An 18,800-nucleotide genomic window follows, 5' to 3' on the forward strand; every position below is an offset into this window, starting at 1 on the left:
CCATGCACACGCATCTTGGTAAATCAATGCAGAGCACATTGGCTGTTTGTGGAGGAGGATTTACATATATATGTGTGGCAATTTCCTTTTTAAAAGAGACCCAATATTCTTTCAGTGAGAAGTTTTCCAGAATGTCAATTAGATTAGGCCTGAAAACAAGATGAAAAACTGATTTGCCATCATGAAAATGTTAGTCAGGTTTTTGGACTATAGATCTATGTTTTTTCTAATTGTGGTAATTAATAAATATATTTAGTTGCCATCTATTTCATTCCTAGGAATACTGGGAAGAATAGCCCATTGGAATAGACTTCTTCTGATCTCTACTTTTTTTTTAAAACAGCACACTTGTACTTTCAAATATTTTTAATCTTATGTTTCTGGAATTTGGGGTTTATAAAAAGCATATGCATGTGTATGTTCATCGCTGCACTATTCATGATAGCAAAGACATCAAATCAACATAGATGTCCACCAGTGGTAGACGGGATAAAGAAATGTGGTACGTATTTACACTATGCAGTCATAAAAAATGAGGTCATGTCCTTTGCAGAGACACAGATGAAGCTGGAGGCCATTATCTTTAGCAAACTAACACAGGAGCAGAAAACCCAATGCTGAATGTTCTCACTTATAAGTGGGAGTTAAATGATGAGAACATGTGGACACAGAGGAGAACAACACACACTGGGGCCTTTCAGAGGGTGGAGACTCGAAGGAGGAAGGGGATAAGGTAAAACAACCAATGGGTACTAGGCTTAATACCTGGGTGATGAAATAATCTGTACAACAAACCCCCATGACACAAGTTTACCTATGGAACAAACCTGCACTTGTACCCTGAACTTAAAATAAAAGTTTAAAAAATTCTAGATACATACAATATTTTTTTTTTGCTAACTGGATATGCAAACCCATTTGTATTGATTTTAATCACTGGTATGCTTTCAAAAACTTTTACTATCTTAATAATTATTTCCATTTGTCATACTGATTATTTTCTTTTTTATCCTTAATTATTGTATTCATTGATCTATTTAAACAGTTTCTGATTCTCCTAGATTGAAGTTATAATTTACATTAATATTCTTTTGATGTTAACCTAAGCAATTTAAGCTTATGTATATTTTAATAATATCAAAATTCGACTAATACAGTCTTTTACATAAAAACAAAATAATTAAGAAAAATTAAGCAAAGGTAATTTAGAAAACAGCTTCTTTCAACCAAATGCCATTGATGTATATAGATGTAGAATTGTATTGACTTTATTCCTCATTATATGTCATCAACATTTGTTTACTTTTGCTGTTAAATTTTACCATTTCTTTGGGAATCATTTATTTTTGCATCTCAAGCTCTCCTGTGATAATTTTTCTTCCTCCTCAATTCTCTGTTTATCTGAAAATGTATTTTGTCCTAATTCTTGAAAGATATTTTAGACTATAGAATTTTGGATTTGGAGTTATTTCATTTCCTATAATGCCATTCCACTTCTCAGTTACATTTTTGAAAATATGTTATCTTCAGCTTCTGGAACTGCTATTGAGAATGTACCTTTCAATTTGTCATTTCTTTCTTTTTTATATTCATTGGTTGCTTTAATATATTTTCTTTTACAGTGGCATTCTGAATTTTTACTACAACAAATGTATTTTTACCTCATATCAACTTAATTAGCTTTATTTATTTGTGTCTATTTACAAATAGTATTCTTATATCTTATGCTTCATGTCTTTTACAAAATGTGAAAAGCATTCTGGCATTATATTCTTGAATATTATCTGTCCAGATTCTCAATATTCTAGCAATATGAATAGATACATGGTGACATACCTTCTCTTTCTGTTCTCATGTTTCTTTCTGCCCTGCGTCCTGACTGCCCCCACCCCCACCCACCTCCCCTCCCCACTGGTTATACATCTTCTTGTAGATGTCTCTGGTATTTGGTGTAGTTTTTTTTTTTTTTTTCCCCAGAACTATCTTAAAGGTAACTAACTTTATTTTCTGATGATTGTTGCAGGAAGTCAGGGATCCTAAATGGAGGGACCTGCTGAAGCCACAGCAGAAGAAAATAAATTGTGAAGATTTCATGGATATTTATTAGTTCCCCAAATTAATACTTTTATAATTTCTTACGCCTGTCTTTACTGCAGTCTCTGACCATAAACTGTGAAGATTTCATGGACATTTATCACCTCCCCAATCAATACTCTTATAATTTCCTATGCCTTCTTTACTTTAATCTCTTAATCCTGTCATCTTCGTAAACTGAGGATGTATGTTGCCTCAGGACCCTGTGATGACTATGTTAACTGCACAAATTGTTCATAAAGCATGTGTGTTTGAACAATATGAAATCTGGGCACCTTGAAAAAAGAACAGGATAACAGTGATGTTAAAGGAATAAGGGAGATAAACATTAGGTCTGACTTCCTGGGAGCTGTGCAGAACAGAGCCATATTTCTGTTATTGCCGAAAACGGGTAAAAGAAATATCACTGAATTCTTTCCCCAGTAAGGAATATTAATAATTAACAGCCCTGGGAACAGAATGTATTCCCAGGGGCAGGCCTCTAAAATGGCTGCTCTGGGAGTGTCTGCCTTATGCAGTTGTAGATAGGGATAAAACATGCCCTAGTCTCCTGCAGCACCCCCAGGCTTGCTAGGACTAGGAAATTCCTGCCTAGTAAATTTTAGTCAGACTGGTTGTCTGCTCTCAAACCCTGTTTCCTGATGTTTATCAATGACAATGCATGCACAATGGAACAGGGAACCTCATTAGTAATTCTAGTTTCACCCTGGCCTTGTGACCTTGCCCTGCCCGTTTGCCTTTTGATATTTTATTGCCTTTGAAGCATGTGATCTCTGTGATCCATGCCCTATTCGTATACTCCCTCCCCTTTGAAAATCACTGATAAAAACTTGCTGGTTTTACGGCTCAGAGGGCATCACAGAACCTGCTGACATGTGACACCCAGCTTTAAAAATTATCTCTTTTGTGCTCTTTCCCTTTATTTCTCAGATCAGCTGACACTTACGGAAAATAGAAAAGAATCTATGTTGAAATATTGGGGGCTGGTTCCCCCAATATTATCTTTCTTTTTGTTCTATGGCCTCTCCATCACTTTTTTTGTAAAGCAATTTTCATAATATTTTTATTAAACTGCATATTTTTGGTAGTAGAGCTACTTTAAAAGGAAAGGCTAAAAACTATTATTGGCATATAAAACAAGATAACTGAACTATGTAAGATTATGTGCCTCTGCTACCTGAGTCTGTTTATAGGGATTCCACAAATATGTATCACTAACATGCTCTTGTTATAACTTATTGAGTAACAGTCGTTCTTATCTATCCAAAGCTTTGGCTTTTTTGCTGGATGTTCCTATTCCCTATTTGGTTATTCATATCATTACATACTTGCTGATCTGTTTGAAAAAAACTTTTCAGAAGGTAGATTCTAATGAATACTAGTTCCTTCTGATATCAGTTGTTTCAGGGCCCGATTTTGCTTTCTTTTGTTTGAGAGCAAGATAATAATTTTGTAGCTGTGATGCAGTATTTTCCAAACTTCTTATTCAATGAAAAATTTGTTTTGTTTTATACAAAATCTTGTAGGGCTAATATTCTATGTTACACACTTTGGGAAATCTGTTTTTAAGGAATTTACTAGTGAAACTAGAGAGATAATAAACAAATAAAAAGTATATACCATCTCAAGTGCTTTGGAGTCATGCAGAACATATAGAATAAGGGATAAGAATGACTTTTTATATATGAAAAATAACACTTGTAATACTTATATTACAACTATATTATATCTATAATTATATCATCATACATTGTTATAAATTTTGATCACCCTACAATTTCTAAATTGGCATGTCTTATATATCTAAATATAACTATTTTTCTAAAGTTTTTATCTCTTTCTGTTGCCTCCTATGTCAACAAGTTAAAATTTCATACTTATAACATCCACTTATTTGTTCATTTGTATTATCTTTTGACAAATAGTAAAGTAAGATAAATAAAAGTGCAAACTCAGGAGTCACAATTCATTTGTTCAAATCCTGGCTTATTAGCTATGTGACTGTAAATAAGTTAGTTCATATCATCCCTCTTTTTTTCCTCTCAGCTTCCTTATCTGTGAAATGGGGATATAAATAGTACAAACCTTGTAGAGTTATTTCAAAGTAGGAAATGACAAACAGCACATAAAACACCTGGCATAATATGTGTCATAAATTGAGTCCAACTATTTATATGATTGATAGGTACCAGTGCAATGTAAAAGCTCTCCAGTGAATTTTTTATTTTAATTATTTTATCTTCATTTCAATTTGGTAAATATTTGTCTCATCTTTGATCATCATACTTTTCATCTACATTAATTTTTTTGAAACTAATGTTATATTTACTTTCCTGATAAGTTCAATATCTTTATTTTCTACAGGCTTCATTCTGAAGTTTGTGCTTTTCTTTCTTTTCTTTACACTGACTCTTTCTTCTTCTTTTTTTTTTTTTAGAGAAGGAGGTCTCACTTTGTTGCCCAGGTTGAAGAGCCATGGCATGATCACGGTACTCACTGCCACCTTGATCTCTGGGTTGAAGCAATCCTCCCATTTCAGCCTCCTGAGCAGCTGGAACTAGAGGTATGAGTCACCACACCCAGTTAATTTTATTTTTTTATTTTAATTTTTTTTGAGACCGAGTCCATTTCTGTCACTCAGGTTGCAGTGCAGTGGTGCAATCTCAGCTTACTGCAACCTCTGCCTCTCAGGTTCAAGTGATTCTCCTGCCTCAGCCTTCCCAGTAGCTGGGAGTACAGGTGCCCACCACCACATCCAGCTAATTTTTGGAGTTTTAGTAGAGACAGGGTTGCACCATGTTGGCCAGGCTAGTTTTGAACTCCTGACCTCAAGTGATCCACCCAGCTCGGCCTCCCAAAGTGCTGGCATTACAGGCATGAGCCACCAAGCCCAGCCTCCAGCTAATTTTTACATTTTCTGTAGAGGAAGGTTCTCACCATCTTGTCCAGGATGGCCTCAAACTCCTAGCTCAAGCAATCCTCCCATCTCCAGTCTCCTAAACTGCTGGGATTATAGGCGTGAGCCACTGTGCCCAGCCACTCTTCCTAATTGAGCTCTGTTTTTCCCATTTGTTGGTATTTTTACTAAGTCCTGTTTGTATTGTAATTCTATCTGTGGTATTACCTTAAGTCTATGTTTTCATAAATAATTTGCATTCTGATAGTTGCAAAGGGGACAGGACCCAAAGGGCAAAATTTTAAAAACATTTTTAAACATTAGTTTTAAAAACTGATTACTAATGATTGTTTTCCAGGCATAGGAGGACAGAATGTGAAGAGTGTGAGAAAAGGTATTTTAGTAAAAACAGTGAATTTGAACTCCAAGTCAACATGAGCTCAGTTTTATGCTTAGTTACTTGCAGGGAAGATTTTTTTCCTGCCCTATTCAGAGCTACAGCAGGAAGAAGGACATAATGCCACCATGTCCTAACGTGAGACAGTCTCTCCACCTTGCCTTGATCTGCAGAAGCTGCTGACTTCTAAATGCCTCCATTTTAGAGGAAGGCCTCCCTTCTAACTTAGCCTCTATGCAACAATACGTCATATGCTCCTACCTTGCTCCTCAGTGCTCCAAATGGTGCAGCCCCACCCAAAAGACACACATAGCTTTGTTCTTGAAGCACCACCTTGACTGTGCTTTGCAGCTTTCAGCTATCAAGAACACTGTGTTTCTCTTTATGTTGAACTATTTTGCTTAATTTTTCTTTCACCCAGATTTTACAGCCTGGTTTTTCTGTACCGTTTTAAGAACAGCTTTATTGAAATATAATTCACATACCACAAAACTCACCAAATTAAAGTGAACAATCCAACAGTTTTAGCATATTCATCCCTTGTGTAATCATCATCACAATCTAATTTTAGAACGTCATCCCCCACAAAAGAAACCTTAAATCCTTTAGCAGTTACTCCCCACTCCTTCTCACCAAATATAGTAAGCCGGGAATCTACTTTATCTACAGATTTGACCATCCTGGACATTTCAATTAAATGGAATCATACAATATATGGTATTTTGTGATTATCTTTCACTTAGCTTACTGTTTTTTGAGATTCTTCTCTGCATCAGTACTTCCTTGTTTTTACTGCTAAATAATATTCCATTGTATAGATACATCATAATTGATTGACATTTATATTGTTTCCACTTCTTGACCATGATAAATAATGTTATTATTAACATTTCACTTAATAGCTAAGAAATCATTTCCTAAGCTCAAAATCACAAGAAAATATCATTACTTAATTACTTAACATAATTACTTAAAGTCACAAAGACTTACTCCTAAATTTGCTTCTAAGAGTTATCATACATTTTTATGTCATGGTAATTAAGAAGAAACTACTCTGAGCAATCATTGGGTAAAGACCTCGTTTTTTAAATAAAATGTTTGTCTATTTGCTTAGAAGAATCTAGGGGCTAATCAATTAACATAAACAAAAATGTCATGAAAACAATCTTTCTAGAAAGAGAATTTTACATAGTACTCCGAAGTAGAAATTTAATACAGAGTAACCAGTTTTGAACATAAAAACAAAATCAGTATTAATAAACACTTAGACTTTCAGCAGGATTATTAGTATTCATAGGTTCTATCATGCAAATGTTATTAGAATTCAGAAAATTTGAATAATTTGGCAAAGTTTAATTAAAATAATCCTTCATTTGATTTTTATGGTTTGTTACACATATGGATGGTAAGATTAAATTTCAATATACTCTTTATAAGTAAAGCAAGTCTATTTTCCCATGAAACAGGATACAAACGTAAGTTTCTGTGTTCAAAGTTTAAATAAAAATGATGATTGGACTTGAGTAATTTCGCTTTTACCTTTATTACTAACAAACCATCTGTGTACCCTTCAAATAAAATGCAGTTAGAGATTTTACCTTAAATGGGGACAGAATTGGACTCACTCTTCTTTTCTCAATTTTAAACTGGGGAAAAATAAAATCAGACTTAAACTGTCTAATTTATTACATTGCGTTTTCTCGGTATGTAATTTAGCTTGTCCCTGGATTACTTCTCTCTTAATTGTCAGGTCTACTCAAGCTTTCAATGCAACAAGTCGGAGCCCCACATTCCCTGCTGCTGCATGTGGTGGACATAAAAATATATATATATATAATGTGTTCTCATTTCTACATAAAGATGTATTGGGAAAATTTGAAGTAGGAAATAACAGAACATTAGAATACTATCAAATACAATTACTACAATGAATTTTTCCAAAGTTAATATAATGTATAAATTTTATGATTGGTGGATAATAAGAATATATATTTTGATAAAGAATTTTACTAGAACATATATTGTGGAATAGTGAGGATTAAATGACTATGATGTCTATGTTCACCCTTATAGCATCCAGTATTGATCTTCTTTTTTAGTTGTCTCAGACTAATGCAGTAGACGTACAACTTTCTTTAAAAGATTGGCCAGAATACGCCGGGTGCGGTGGCTCACGCCTGTAATCCCAGCATCTTGGGAGGCCGAGGCGGGCGGAGACCATCCTGGCTAACACGGTGAAACCCTGTCTCTACTAAAAATACAAAAAATTCCTGGCCAACACGGTGAAACCCCGTCTCTACTAAAAAAAATACAAAAAAAAACTAGCCGGGCGTGGTGGCTGGCGCCTGTAGTCCCAGCTGCTCCGGAGGCTGAGGCAGGAGAATGGCATAAATCCGGGAGGCGGAGCTTGCAGTGAGCTGAGATCCGGCCATTGGCCAGAATAGGAAAGTAAATAAATACATAACATAAGCTTTTGAAAACCCAGGCTTCTACAATACATTGGCTTCAGTATGAGACATTCCTAAAGAATGATAATTGTCTGACTTCAGTTTGTGTGCTGTTATTTTGAACTACACACCACTTAACATTCCGCTAGTCAGCGTTGTGAATATAGACTGTTACTAATTTTGGAGAGAAATAGTGATGTTAATTGACATATGCTTTTAAAATACAATTTTTGTACCTATATGACATCACTTTTCAAAATAATCCTGGCAAGGAAAAATTTTCACAGCTCTGAGGAACTGCTTCTCCTTTGCATAACAAAACAAAAACTAAACCAACAAAAAATCACTTATAGTTTATAAAAATAAATAGGAAAGGAAAAAGTTAACATACAAAATATTTTTAATAGGGCAGAAGGGGCATGTGTGCTTAATTCTTGCAAGGATGCTATCAGAAAAATGCACATAAATTTAGCATTTCTTATAGTCCAGTGGAAATTTCCTCTATGCTCCATATGATTAGATGACAAGACAATGTCCTACTAAGTGCCCTGTTCTACTAAATTTCATAAAATCTCTCACTGCATATAACTCAGCTGAGTCATAAAAGGCGTCTATTATCATCATTATTATTCACTTCCAAAACTGCCTGTTTCATTGGAACTACTTTTGGAAAACTTAAACTACTTTACTGTCAATATTAATTGTGAATGTATAAAACCATTTTAATGTTATATAAGGAAATGTTTTTTATCTCTAGTGAACAAAACTAATTCAATATTTTAAGATTTCTTCAATGAAAATTAAACATCTGTCAGTGACTGTATAATCAAGATATTTAAAAAGGTGACTAATAGTATGTATGTTGACATGTAAATAAGTATCCTTAAATTCCTAAATATGAATTCAGTAGCAAATAAGGGCGAGGAATAGAATTGGAACTGATATACTATAAATATTGTAATATTTTATGAATTGCTACAAAAAATGCTGGAAATTATAAAACGACGTCTAGGGAAATATATACTTTTCACTTTGAGAGGACCTAGGGTCAGAAATATGAGACTCTTATAAGAGAAGGGTGCAGCTTAGTTCTGCAGCATATAATTAGATTTTCATATTTGAATAATTTAGAAAAAACATTTTCAAAAATCAGAACAGACATTTATAATTAGTGGCTAGCATTCCAATGTTTTTTCTACGTTACACATAAATGTACATTACATTCCTTTATGCTTTTTGCTAATGTACATTTTAAATTTTTTTAAAAACCTGCAAACTATTTTAAAAATACAAAATTAGTAAAAATAAGTACTACTATTATGATTATTATGTCAATGTAAGTTACATTATTTAGTTTTTGAAAAAACATTACCAATGTTGTGTTTAATACTAAAATTGTATATTTTTTGTGTTTTGTTTTATTTGTCAAATTGAACTTTTGCTTTTGAGCATAAAGAATCATCAATTTAATAATTATTATCATCATAAGCACTTTTTCTTTTATATGAGAAATTTATTTTTAAGCACTAGACTATTAATTTGATTAAACAATTAACTTAGTAGAATGTCTCCAAATGCAAAAGTAATAACAAAATACTGCTTATTTAAAAACTCTTCTCTAAATTAATAAAGCATTGCTAATAACAGGGAGAACATAAAATATACTCAAGAAATAACTATAATATTGAAAATTATTTCTACGATGGTAAAACTTACAAAACCTTTCTTATGCAGTGTTTGATGATATTAGATTGCTACATTTAATTAAAATATTATTTACAAATTAAGCCTACTCTATTTTCCCATAAATCCATTAAAATTAGAGTGATAAATTGCTAGATTGTTATTTTCCTGATAACAAATAGAAATGTCAGTGTATTAAATTCCTTAAATAATCACAGCCTGAATCTAAGGAAATCCATTTCAACTGCAATTACTACTGCGAACAAGAAACATCAATTAAAAAATAGATTTTTATGGAATATAGTGATAGATGAAAATGTAGGCTCTGAAATCATGTAGTAATACACTGTTTTAATATAGTCATCTAGATTATTTCAAATGTGATTATGATTTTAGAATAGCAACGATGAAATAAAAACAAATATTCTCAAACACACTTCATGAATAGCAAAAATACATTCATGAACTTTCATTTGAGAACCATGAAATGTGATGAATGTTTGCATGCTAACCAAATATTTGTCTAAAAGTGTTTAGATATTAATCATCACTCTGGCTGAAAATTTTTAGAATGGTAAATGACACCGAGGTGACCAAAATCTCTAGATACACAGACAGCCTAGAAACTATAAACTAGGGAAATTCTCAAATATTTCAAGGTTGACTGTAAAAAGCAGCTATGCAACAAAATGGGACTTATAAAAGTAGCAGTAAAGAAGAAAATAATTGTTCTAAACATGCTATCGATAAAAGGCCACTGATGAAAAATATTTTCAATGGAAAACATTAAAAGAGTTTGTTAGTTGAAAGCAAAATCTTAATATACTATTTGAAAGAGTTTATTTATTTTCTTCAATTTTCTAGTTCATCTGAAGTCAATTGTAGTATATAATTGGTAAGTTAATAAGTCATTATTATTATTATAAATGCTTAATACTTTAAAATAATCTATCACTTGCTAGTTGATTTGCCTTGTCTAATTTATTATACATATTATATAAAGTATGCTCAATATTTTTTTAAAAAATTCTTCTATTTATCCATGTCAGTTGTGCCTCTTTACAACATTGTCATAGAAGATTTAAAATTTTAGAGAATAAAGAAATTTTAAAAGCAATTTGTAGTAGAAACAATTTTTAAATTTATCATTATGTTTCAAATTAAATTAATTAAAATGATATTTTGGTTTAAATTTTTAAAAATTATTTTTGGCCAGGCGCGGTGGCTCACACCTGTAATTCCAGCACTTTGGGAGGCCAAGGCGGGCAGATCACGGGGTCAGGGGATCGAGACCATCCTGGCTAACATGGTGAAACCCCATCTCTACTAAAAATACAAAAAAAAGAAAAAAAATTAGCCGGGCATGGTGGTGGGCGCCTGTAGTCCTAGCTTCTTGGGAGGCTGAGGCAGAAGAATGGTGTGAACCTGGGAGGCAGAGCTTGCAGTGAGCAGCGATCACGCCACTGCACTCCAGCCTGGACAACAGAGCAAGACTCCATCTCAAAAAAAAAAATTATTTTAAGCAAAATAAAACTATAATATTCAGTGAGACTCTGATAGAGATTCAGTGACTCTGGGAATTATAATATTTCAAACATTGATAGTCGTATTTGATATTGTTTGACAAATTATGATCTGTTCAAAATTATTAAGATTTCTTAACTTTGGCACTCTCGTTTTATTATAAGAAATGAATCCTATAGACATCATTATTGTTGTGACATCATTGTTGATAGAAACAAAGATTTCTTTTTCTGGAGACAAAAAGTATATCAGTTTTATCAGGGCACAAGACCCAAGTCACATGGCATCAGGGCTTCATTATGAGGATTTGACCTTGCGCCATGCAGGAGCTGGCAACCACACCATGCATGGCTGTTGTCTTTGCATCCAGTGGTGTATCTAGAAGCACTATGTGTCATCAGGATGTGCAATTAAGAAGAAAAACTGGATAAGAAATGATGGGCAGCTCAGTAGATACTGAAACCCTCGAGGACAACCTTGGCAGTGATATAATCACATCCAACTCAAATCTACAGTCACCTGCTTGACCATTTCACCATGGGGCAATAAGTGTACCTGGTTCAAGATGTGTAGAGGTTACAGGAGAACATTTAGTGAGAGAAGAAGTAGCTGTGGGCCTGGAGGACCCACTCCCCACCCTGACTCATACCCTAAGAAGGTAAAGAAGCAGATTATTGAAGATATGTGCAAACTGCAGCAGCACCTGACCTCTTCTCCAACCTTCAGAGCTTAACTTCTGTTGAACAATCTCACGTACATTTTTCGTGTGGCTAATCCAACCCCAGAACGCTGCAGGAAAAGATGGTGGGAAATGTAGTAAGAATTTACTTGGGGTAACACAGATCAAAACCAACATAGAGTAATCACTTTTATAAGCAGTAAACGATTAAGTATATTATGCCTTAAACATATGATAGAGTAAAGTACAACTGTTTAAATTGTTTTCAAAGGTTATTTTTAATAGGAAATTATTTGCCATACATTCACTAGTGAAAAAAAGATTATATAATTAAAGATGTAATGCAATGAAAAGAATTTAGTTGAGTAGAAGATGAAAATACTAGCATGGTAAAAGCATTTATTAAGATATGATAGAATGGGGCAGGGTGCAGTGGCTCACACCTGTAATCTGAGCACTTCGGGAGGCTGAGGCAGGAGGATCACCTGAGGTCAGGAGTTCAAGACCACCCTGACCAACATGGTGAAACTCCATCTCTACTAAAAATACAAAAATCAGTCAGGTGTGGTGGCAGATACCTGTAATCCCAGCTACTTGGGAGGCTGAGGCAAGAGAATCACTTGAACCTCAGAAGCAGAGGTTGCAGTGAGCCGAGATGGCACCACTGCACTCCAGCCTGGGCGATAGGAGCAAAACTCTGTCTCAAAAAAAAAAAAAAAAAAAGAGAGAGAAATGATTTTTTAAATTTTTCTTTTTAATTATTTTATATTTGCAAATAAGCATATTGAAAATGCATTAGACAGAAAGAGTAAAAAGCAAATCAATGATACTTTATACTTTATTTAAAAATTTACTTCAAATCTCTATTTCATTGATGGAGACCATTTTGGTATGAGGATGACCAATTTGGTATAAGGATATTTCTTTCCTAGTATAAATGTCATATGTACAATTTTCTAAATTGTTTAACTTTTTCTTTGGCTACTTTTATATCTCTCATTTACTATCAGCTTCTACATTTGTCCAAACATCTATTTCTAGGAAACATGTCTAAGGTTGCAAAAGCAGACCCATTCTCAACTTCAAAGGTTTATTTCACTGAAACTCTTACAACTGTGACAGCATTCATCAATGCAAGAATTTCCATTCAAACATTCAGCTTGACTTCTCTATTTCAACTGTAGAATTACTATTTTTTTTTAATTCTGAAGAAGCCTAATCTATGTCTGCTTCTCTTTTATGCATTCTTTAAACATATTTGCTAATTTCAAAATGTAATTATACATTATAATATTTACTGTTATGACTAGCATAATGTATACAGGTTGGAATACTTTTTGAATCACTTAAATAATATTTACTATGCAGTTTTAGGCCAATGTTATAACAATAAATACAAATTGAGCCAAAATTTTACCTTCCATGTAATCTATGATTACTTTAGTAATGTGATATATTTTATACTGTATATTTAAGGCTTATTATTAATTTTTGTCTGCTTACTATTATAGTAGATAAATGAACAAGTGTCAAAAGAAAGAATGAGTATTGTATTCTCTCTCTGAAGATCAGGTCTTATCTAACCTTTCATTGTTTTGTGGGTATTTTAGTTATAATCTATACACCAGAACATATATGAATTGAATTTGCAATTATACGTAAGTGCACTTTATTATGCATCCATTACCTAGGAGCTTACCTTTTTTACATTTAATAAAATAACTTGAATTTTGGTAGATGCTGATTAAGCTCATTTTTTATCTCTTTATTATGGTTACCTGCATATTATTTATAGGGACTGGGCATTGTTCTTAAAGCTTTGCATGCGTTAAGTCACTTAAAACTAAAACATTCTTATTTCTTAACTCTAGCTCTATTATAACATGTATGGGTTAATAGTCCAGGGAAGAAAGGAATGCAGACACTTTTGTGTATAGCCTAGGACTGCGGTCTTGTGCTTCACACGAGGAAGAAAAGCAATTTGCTTGGTCATATATAATGTTTCCAGAGGATACCCATGGAACAAGTTTGGCTCAGAGAAGTCTGTTGGGGGAAAATTAGCTAAGGCATTAATCACCCGGCTCCTTTCTCACTTGTGTCTGCTATTGGTTAAACTTCAATCAAAAGCTGTTACCTCCCTGCAGTTCCTAACTGAGCAACTCAACCCCTCCAGACATGCACTGTGGGACACATTTCTCCATGGCTTTGGTGTGATTGGTCCTGGGCACTGGAGCTGCTGCACTTTCCACTGGAGCAGGTGCAATAGAGCCATGATAACCTCAACTACTGCCCTAGGAGTTATGTGTTAAGAGGTGAGGCTACATCCACGGTGGTCAAGGCTCTCCAAGTAGCATGTGTTACAACCCCACAGGTAGCCAAGATCAAGCATTTGAGTGAGGGAAGTACAAACACTGTGAGAGACACCCTATGACTTATGCCTCTCTGATACACTTGTATCCTCTAATAATATCCAGATGTTCTTACCTATTTCCAATGCGGGAAATACCCATGTGTAACCTTTCAAAAACAGCCACTTGCAGTCCCCCAACAAGATTGCCTAACCAAGCTATGGCTTCTGTTTCTGTACTCAGTGAAAGAGTAATTAATATGGATCTTCTCCCACCATCACCACCTACTGTAGATTTTCTTCACCTGGGCCAACACTTTCTTTTGTCTTGCCTGGGAAATTTTCAGAAATCCTGGTAATGTCAGAGCGCTTATTTGCTGGGCCATGGTTTCTTCAACTTCACATTCCTCTTAGAATCCTCTAAGGTCTTAGATGGTTTTTCTACCCTTCCTCCATGGTGCAGTATCAGCCCTAGCTCCTTAGTGTATGTAAGGTCAATTAACCTAAAAGTACAGGGAAACCCAGTTCACAACTGGAGATTCCTGGTATCATTAGCAAGTGTCAGCCCTGTATCTCACATTGCTCAAAAAGGTCTGGTTACTCCTCTTTCTCCAGAGAACTGTTAACCTGGCATATGGACACAGGTCTTTTGGATAAGGAATGGAACAATGTTAACCATATATGTGGAGATGACATTTTATAATCCTTTCATAATAATTTCAGTCTCCTTTCAGTCAGTGAGCTCTGTGTCTGTGGTTGTCATAGGCATGAAAAAATGTGTGAGGATCTGTGACCACTCTTAGTGGAGACTGAGCTCAATCTTCTGTTTGAAGTAATCATTTTTTTACAGTATGCAAATAGAGCAAAATTCTAGTCAGTTATCTTTCTTGTCCTTCAGAACACGACACTCAAGATCCATTTATTAGCCATTGCCATATATTTCAATAGACTAATGAACTCTGAGTATACTTTGACTTCGCTTCACATTAAGATAATTGCATCCACTATGTTAGTGCCAATCAAGTGCTGCCACCTGCCTTCTGTCACTGCACAAGCAATATTAGCAGCCCAATCTACAGAGCATCACCAACTTCAAGTTTAACTTGCAGAGAGAAGGCACCAAAACACTTTTCACAGAGAATAGCATCTTTGCCTCCAGTGCAGATCATAGTGCTTTATGAAGAGACTGCTTGTTGTATTCTCCTAGAAAACATATTCAAGTGGTGAATATTCAGCATACGATTCTGGGGTTGCCATTTCTCTGACTGTTAGGATCCCTCTTCTCAACCTGAGGTATTGTGCTCATAAAAGTTTTAGAATCTCCACAACATTAAATGAAGGTTAATTCTTTGTCCCTGGTCTCAAAAAGCAGCAAAATATGACCAGCTGCTCAATTCCAGAGTTTCCTACCAGAACGTTGATACCACGTCTTAAGTTAGCACCCACTTATCTAGGAATTCTCCACTATCTGCCTTATTTTCTGTCCCTATCATCTAACACTTTCAATAACTATTCCCCAAATTGTTTTCTTGCTTTCTTCAATTATTTTGTCCTTAAACTATTTCTTTCCAAAGCAGACTTTGTACTGCCAAGCTCTGGCTGTGCAGAGAATTGAACCTGTTATTTTCCTGAAGACAGAAAACGGTGGTAGTGTGGATATTGCGGTGATTTAGTATTGTCCTGTCAGGTAAATGCTCTGGTTGTGATGGTCACAGAGTCTTATAGACAAGGAAAGCTGTTCTCCTTTTGACAGGGTGATTGGGATACTTCTGCAAGCCAGGAAATTTCAGAGGATTGGGGGAGTTGAATATTCCCAAACTCATCCACTCAAATCCCAGCTTACAGGCTCCTACTCTTTGTACTACAGTCTTAAATTTTGCAGAAAACATTACGCTTTACCTGAGTTGTTCTGCTACATCCTGGGCTTGATTTCAACACAGAATTGCCTATAGCTCGGGGATACAAGAATCTCTTTGAAACTCCTTTAAAAGTCTCTAACTTTTAGGACATGTCTTAAATCGAAGATTAAGTTCCCTGAGTATATTATTTTCTGATTTTTCAAGATCTGTAACATCATAAAAAACAATCACCCACACCAAAATTCATCTACGTTTCATAACCTTTAAATCCACAAATGCCACATCCACTTGATCGCCTAATAACTTGCTTTTTACCTATACCTCCAAACAATTTAAAAAGTTGAAAGCTTTAATAATGGGTTATGTTATAGCATGCCATAATTTTATGCCTCATTTATAAAAGGCAAAGGGATTCTTGTTACATCTTGATAGGTAAACTATCCAGTCCTAGAGCCCATTATGAGTGCTTTGCTTTCAGCGCCATTCCTCGTACTGTTTTACTATGGGTTCCCTAAAAGAAAAGAGCAAGATAAAAATCCACACTTTATGTCTTTGAATACAATCCCAGGTCAACCAAGGAGGGGAAAAGGAGAGTGCGCCAGGGAAGGAAAAAAAAGGCAAATTCAAACAAGTGCCTTACTAAAAAGCACCCAGCCTCTTAAAATATGGCTAGTTGTCTGAACACATGCAAAGGACTTATGGAAAGGAACTAGGGCACCTCATCGTTAGCTATCAGGGAGAAAAAATGTACACATGGCACTCTGCATTCTCTCTGTTCCCCTTCACTTAACTGACAAAGTTCATTCCATCATGCATCAACTTTCCCTCTCATCTATATTGAGTTATAACGCTGCTCTGGGCAGTAGTAGCAGAAACAAGCGGTTCTGTGGTTTGATATTATTGGACCTGAGGTCTGGAAATGCCAGGGCTCTTGCCAATGTGGGCACAAAAGAAGTTGTGCCAAAGCCCAGCCCTTACACCATGGGGTAACCTAAAACAGCCAGCAGAGTTAAAGAGAATACCATGTAATCAACCTTTAAAATGTGGGTGCTTCTGAGATTAAAAAAGGTTACTGTTAATTATAGTAAGTATAATAATTATACTAAGGATGCAGGAATAAATCATGACTGTTCTGGTTAAATTGGGACACGTGATAATACTTAGAAAATGAGGCAACTGGCTGGCGTGGTGGTTCACGCCTGTGATCCCAGAACTTTGGGAGGCCGAGGAGGGCAGATCACGAGGTCAAGAGGTCGAGACCATCCTGGCCAACATAGTGAAACCCCATCTCTACTAAAAATACAAAAAATGAGCTGGGCATGGTGTTGCACACCTGTAATCCCAGCTACTTGGGAAACTGAGGCAGGAAGATCACTTGAACCCAGGAGGCAGAGGTTGCAGTGAGCCAAAATTGTGCCACTGCACTCCAGCCTGGTGACAGAGCAAGATTCCATCAAACAAAAAAAAAAAAGAAAGAAAGAAAAGAAAGAAGGAAGGAAGGAAGGAAGGAAGGAAGGAAGGAAGGAAGGAAGGAAGGAAGGAAGGAGAAAGAAAGAAGGAAGGAAGGAAAGAAAGAAAGAAAGAGAGAAAGAAAGAAAAAGAAAGAAAGAAAGAAAGAAAGAAAGAAAGAAAGAAAGAAAGAAAGAAAGAAAGAGAAAGAAAGAAAGAAAGAAAGAAAGAAAGAAAGAAAGAAAGAAAGAAAGAAAGAAAGAAAGAAAGAAAGAAAGAAAGAAAGAGAGAGAGAGAAAGAGAAAGAAAGGAGGGAGGGAGGGAAGGAAGGAAGGAAGGAGAAAGAAAGAAAGAGAAAGAAAGAAAGGAGGGAGGGAAGGAAGGAAGGAAGGAGAAAGAAAAAGAAAAAGAAAGAAAAAAAGAAAGAAAGGAAGAAAGGAAGGAAGGAAGGAAGAAAGGAAGGAAGGAAGGAAGGAAGGAAGGAAAGAGAGAAAAAGAAAAAGAAAACGAGGCAACTAGCTGTGTAGCCAGGTATCTTATTAATGACATAGCTAGAACTAAGAGTCAAATGGAGTCAACTAAACCTTTTAAGTGTATAAATAAGTTTAGCACACAATGTGAAGTAGGTACTATTAATATCCACTTTTGTAAATAAGAAAATAAATTCCAGTATTGTATTATAGATTATGGAATTTGTTGGAAGCACCATAAACCTTACCCTTCCTTTTATCCAATTTCAAAATCAATTCACTGGTAAGAATAAAAGAATAAACAGATGAAGAATAAGACTATAATATGGACAGAAGGTGATACTTGAGAATTTGGCTTAAGTATATAACACTTTTGTATTTTAAGTACTTTGTGTCCAAATTAGATTTCACTAGTCCCATAGATGCAGAGCCCTCGTCACTAACATGATAGCATGCTTGAGAGTAGTTGAAAGTGTTTTGCTTTTCTTAGAGATGATCCCAAAGGAGAATGGTTGATCAATAAGACTGACAAATCTTGCCAGCTTCTTCATCCCAAAGCCATCAATCAGATACATCACTCTGTGTTGCCCAGGGAGAGAAGTGTGTGAGCAGACTGATAGAATCCAAGACTGTATTCCAAGGCAGCTCCCTATACACGGAATATAACATCGCAAATGAGATCCTCCAGAAAGAGGGGTTCACACCTGCTTAATAAAATTTCCCTATTAAAAAAATTGCTATGAGATTCAGTATATAAGTACTTTCTACATATGAGAGAAGTAATAACGTTTTTATCAGTGGAATTGTTGGACAGAAGTGGATGCATATTTTTAATGAGAATACATAATGCTAAGTGTATTATAAAAAGGTTGTGCCAATTCATACTCTTCACAAAAGGGAGACACTTAAAATATCTTACAGTTACTAGGATATAGGCACTGCCCAATCAGAACAG

The 18,800-nt window shown here is 35.1% G+C and overlaps 1 long non-coding RNA gene across 1 annotated transcript; it reads left to right on the forward strand.

Annotated features, from left to right (window-relative positions):
• Positions 1–333: 333 nt before the first annotated feature.
• LOC139362146 (uncharacterized) lies at positions 334–18,736 on the forward strand. Its single transcript, XR_011620479.1, has 3 exons — positions 334–502; positions 4,532–4,657; positions 18,336–18,736. It is a non-coding gene; the product is annotated as an uncharacterized lncRNA (long non-coding RNA).
• The last annotated feature ends 64 nt before the right edge of the window (positions 18,737–18,800 follow it).

The sequence above is a fragment of the Macaca nemestrina genome, chromosome 3 (genome assembly GCF_043159975.1).
Source record: "Macaca nemestrina isolate mMacNem1 chromosome 3, mMacNem.hap1, whole genome shotgun sequence".
Classification (NCBI taxonomy): domain Eukaryota; kingdom Metazoa; phylum Chordata; class Mammalia; order Primates; family Cercopithecidae; genus Macaca; species Macaca nemestrina.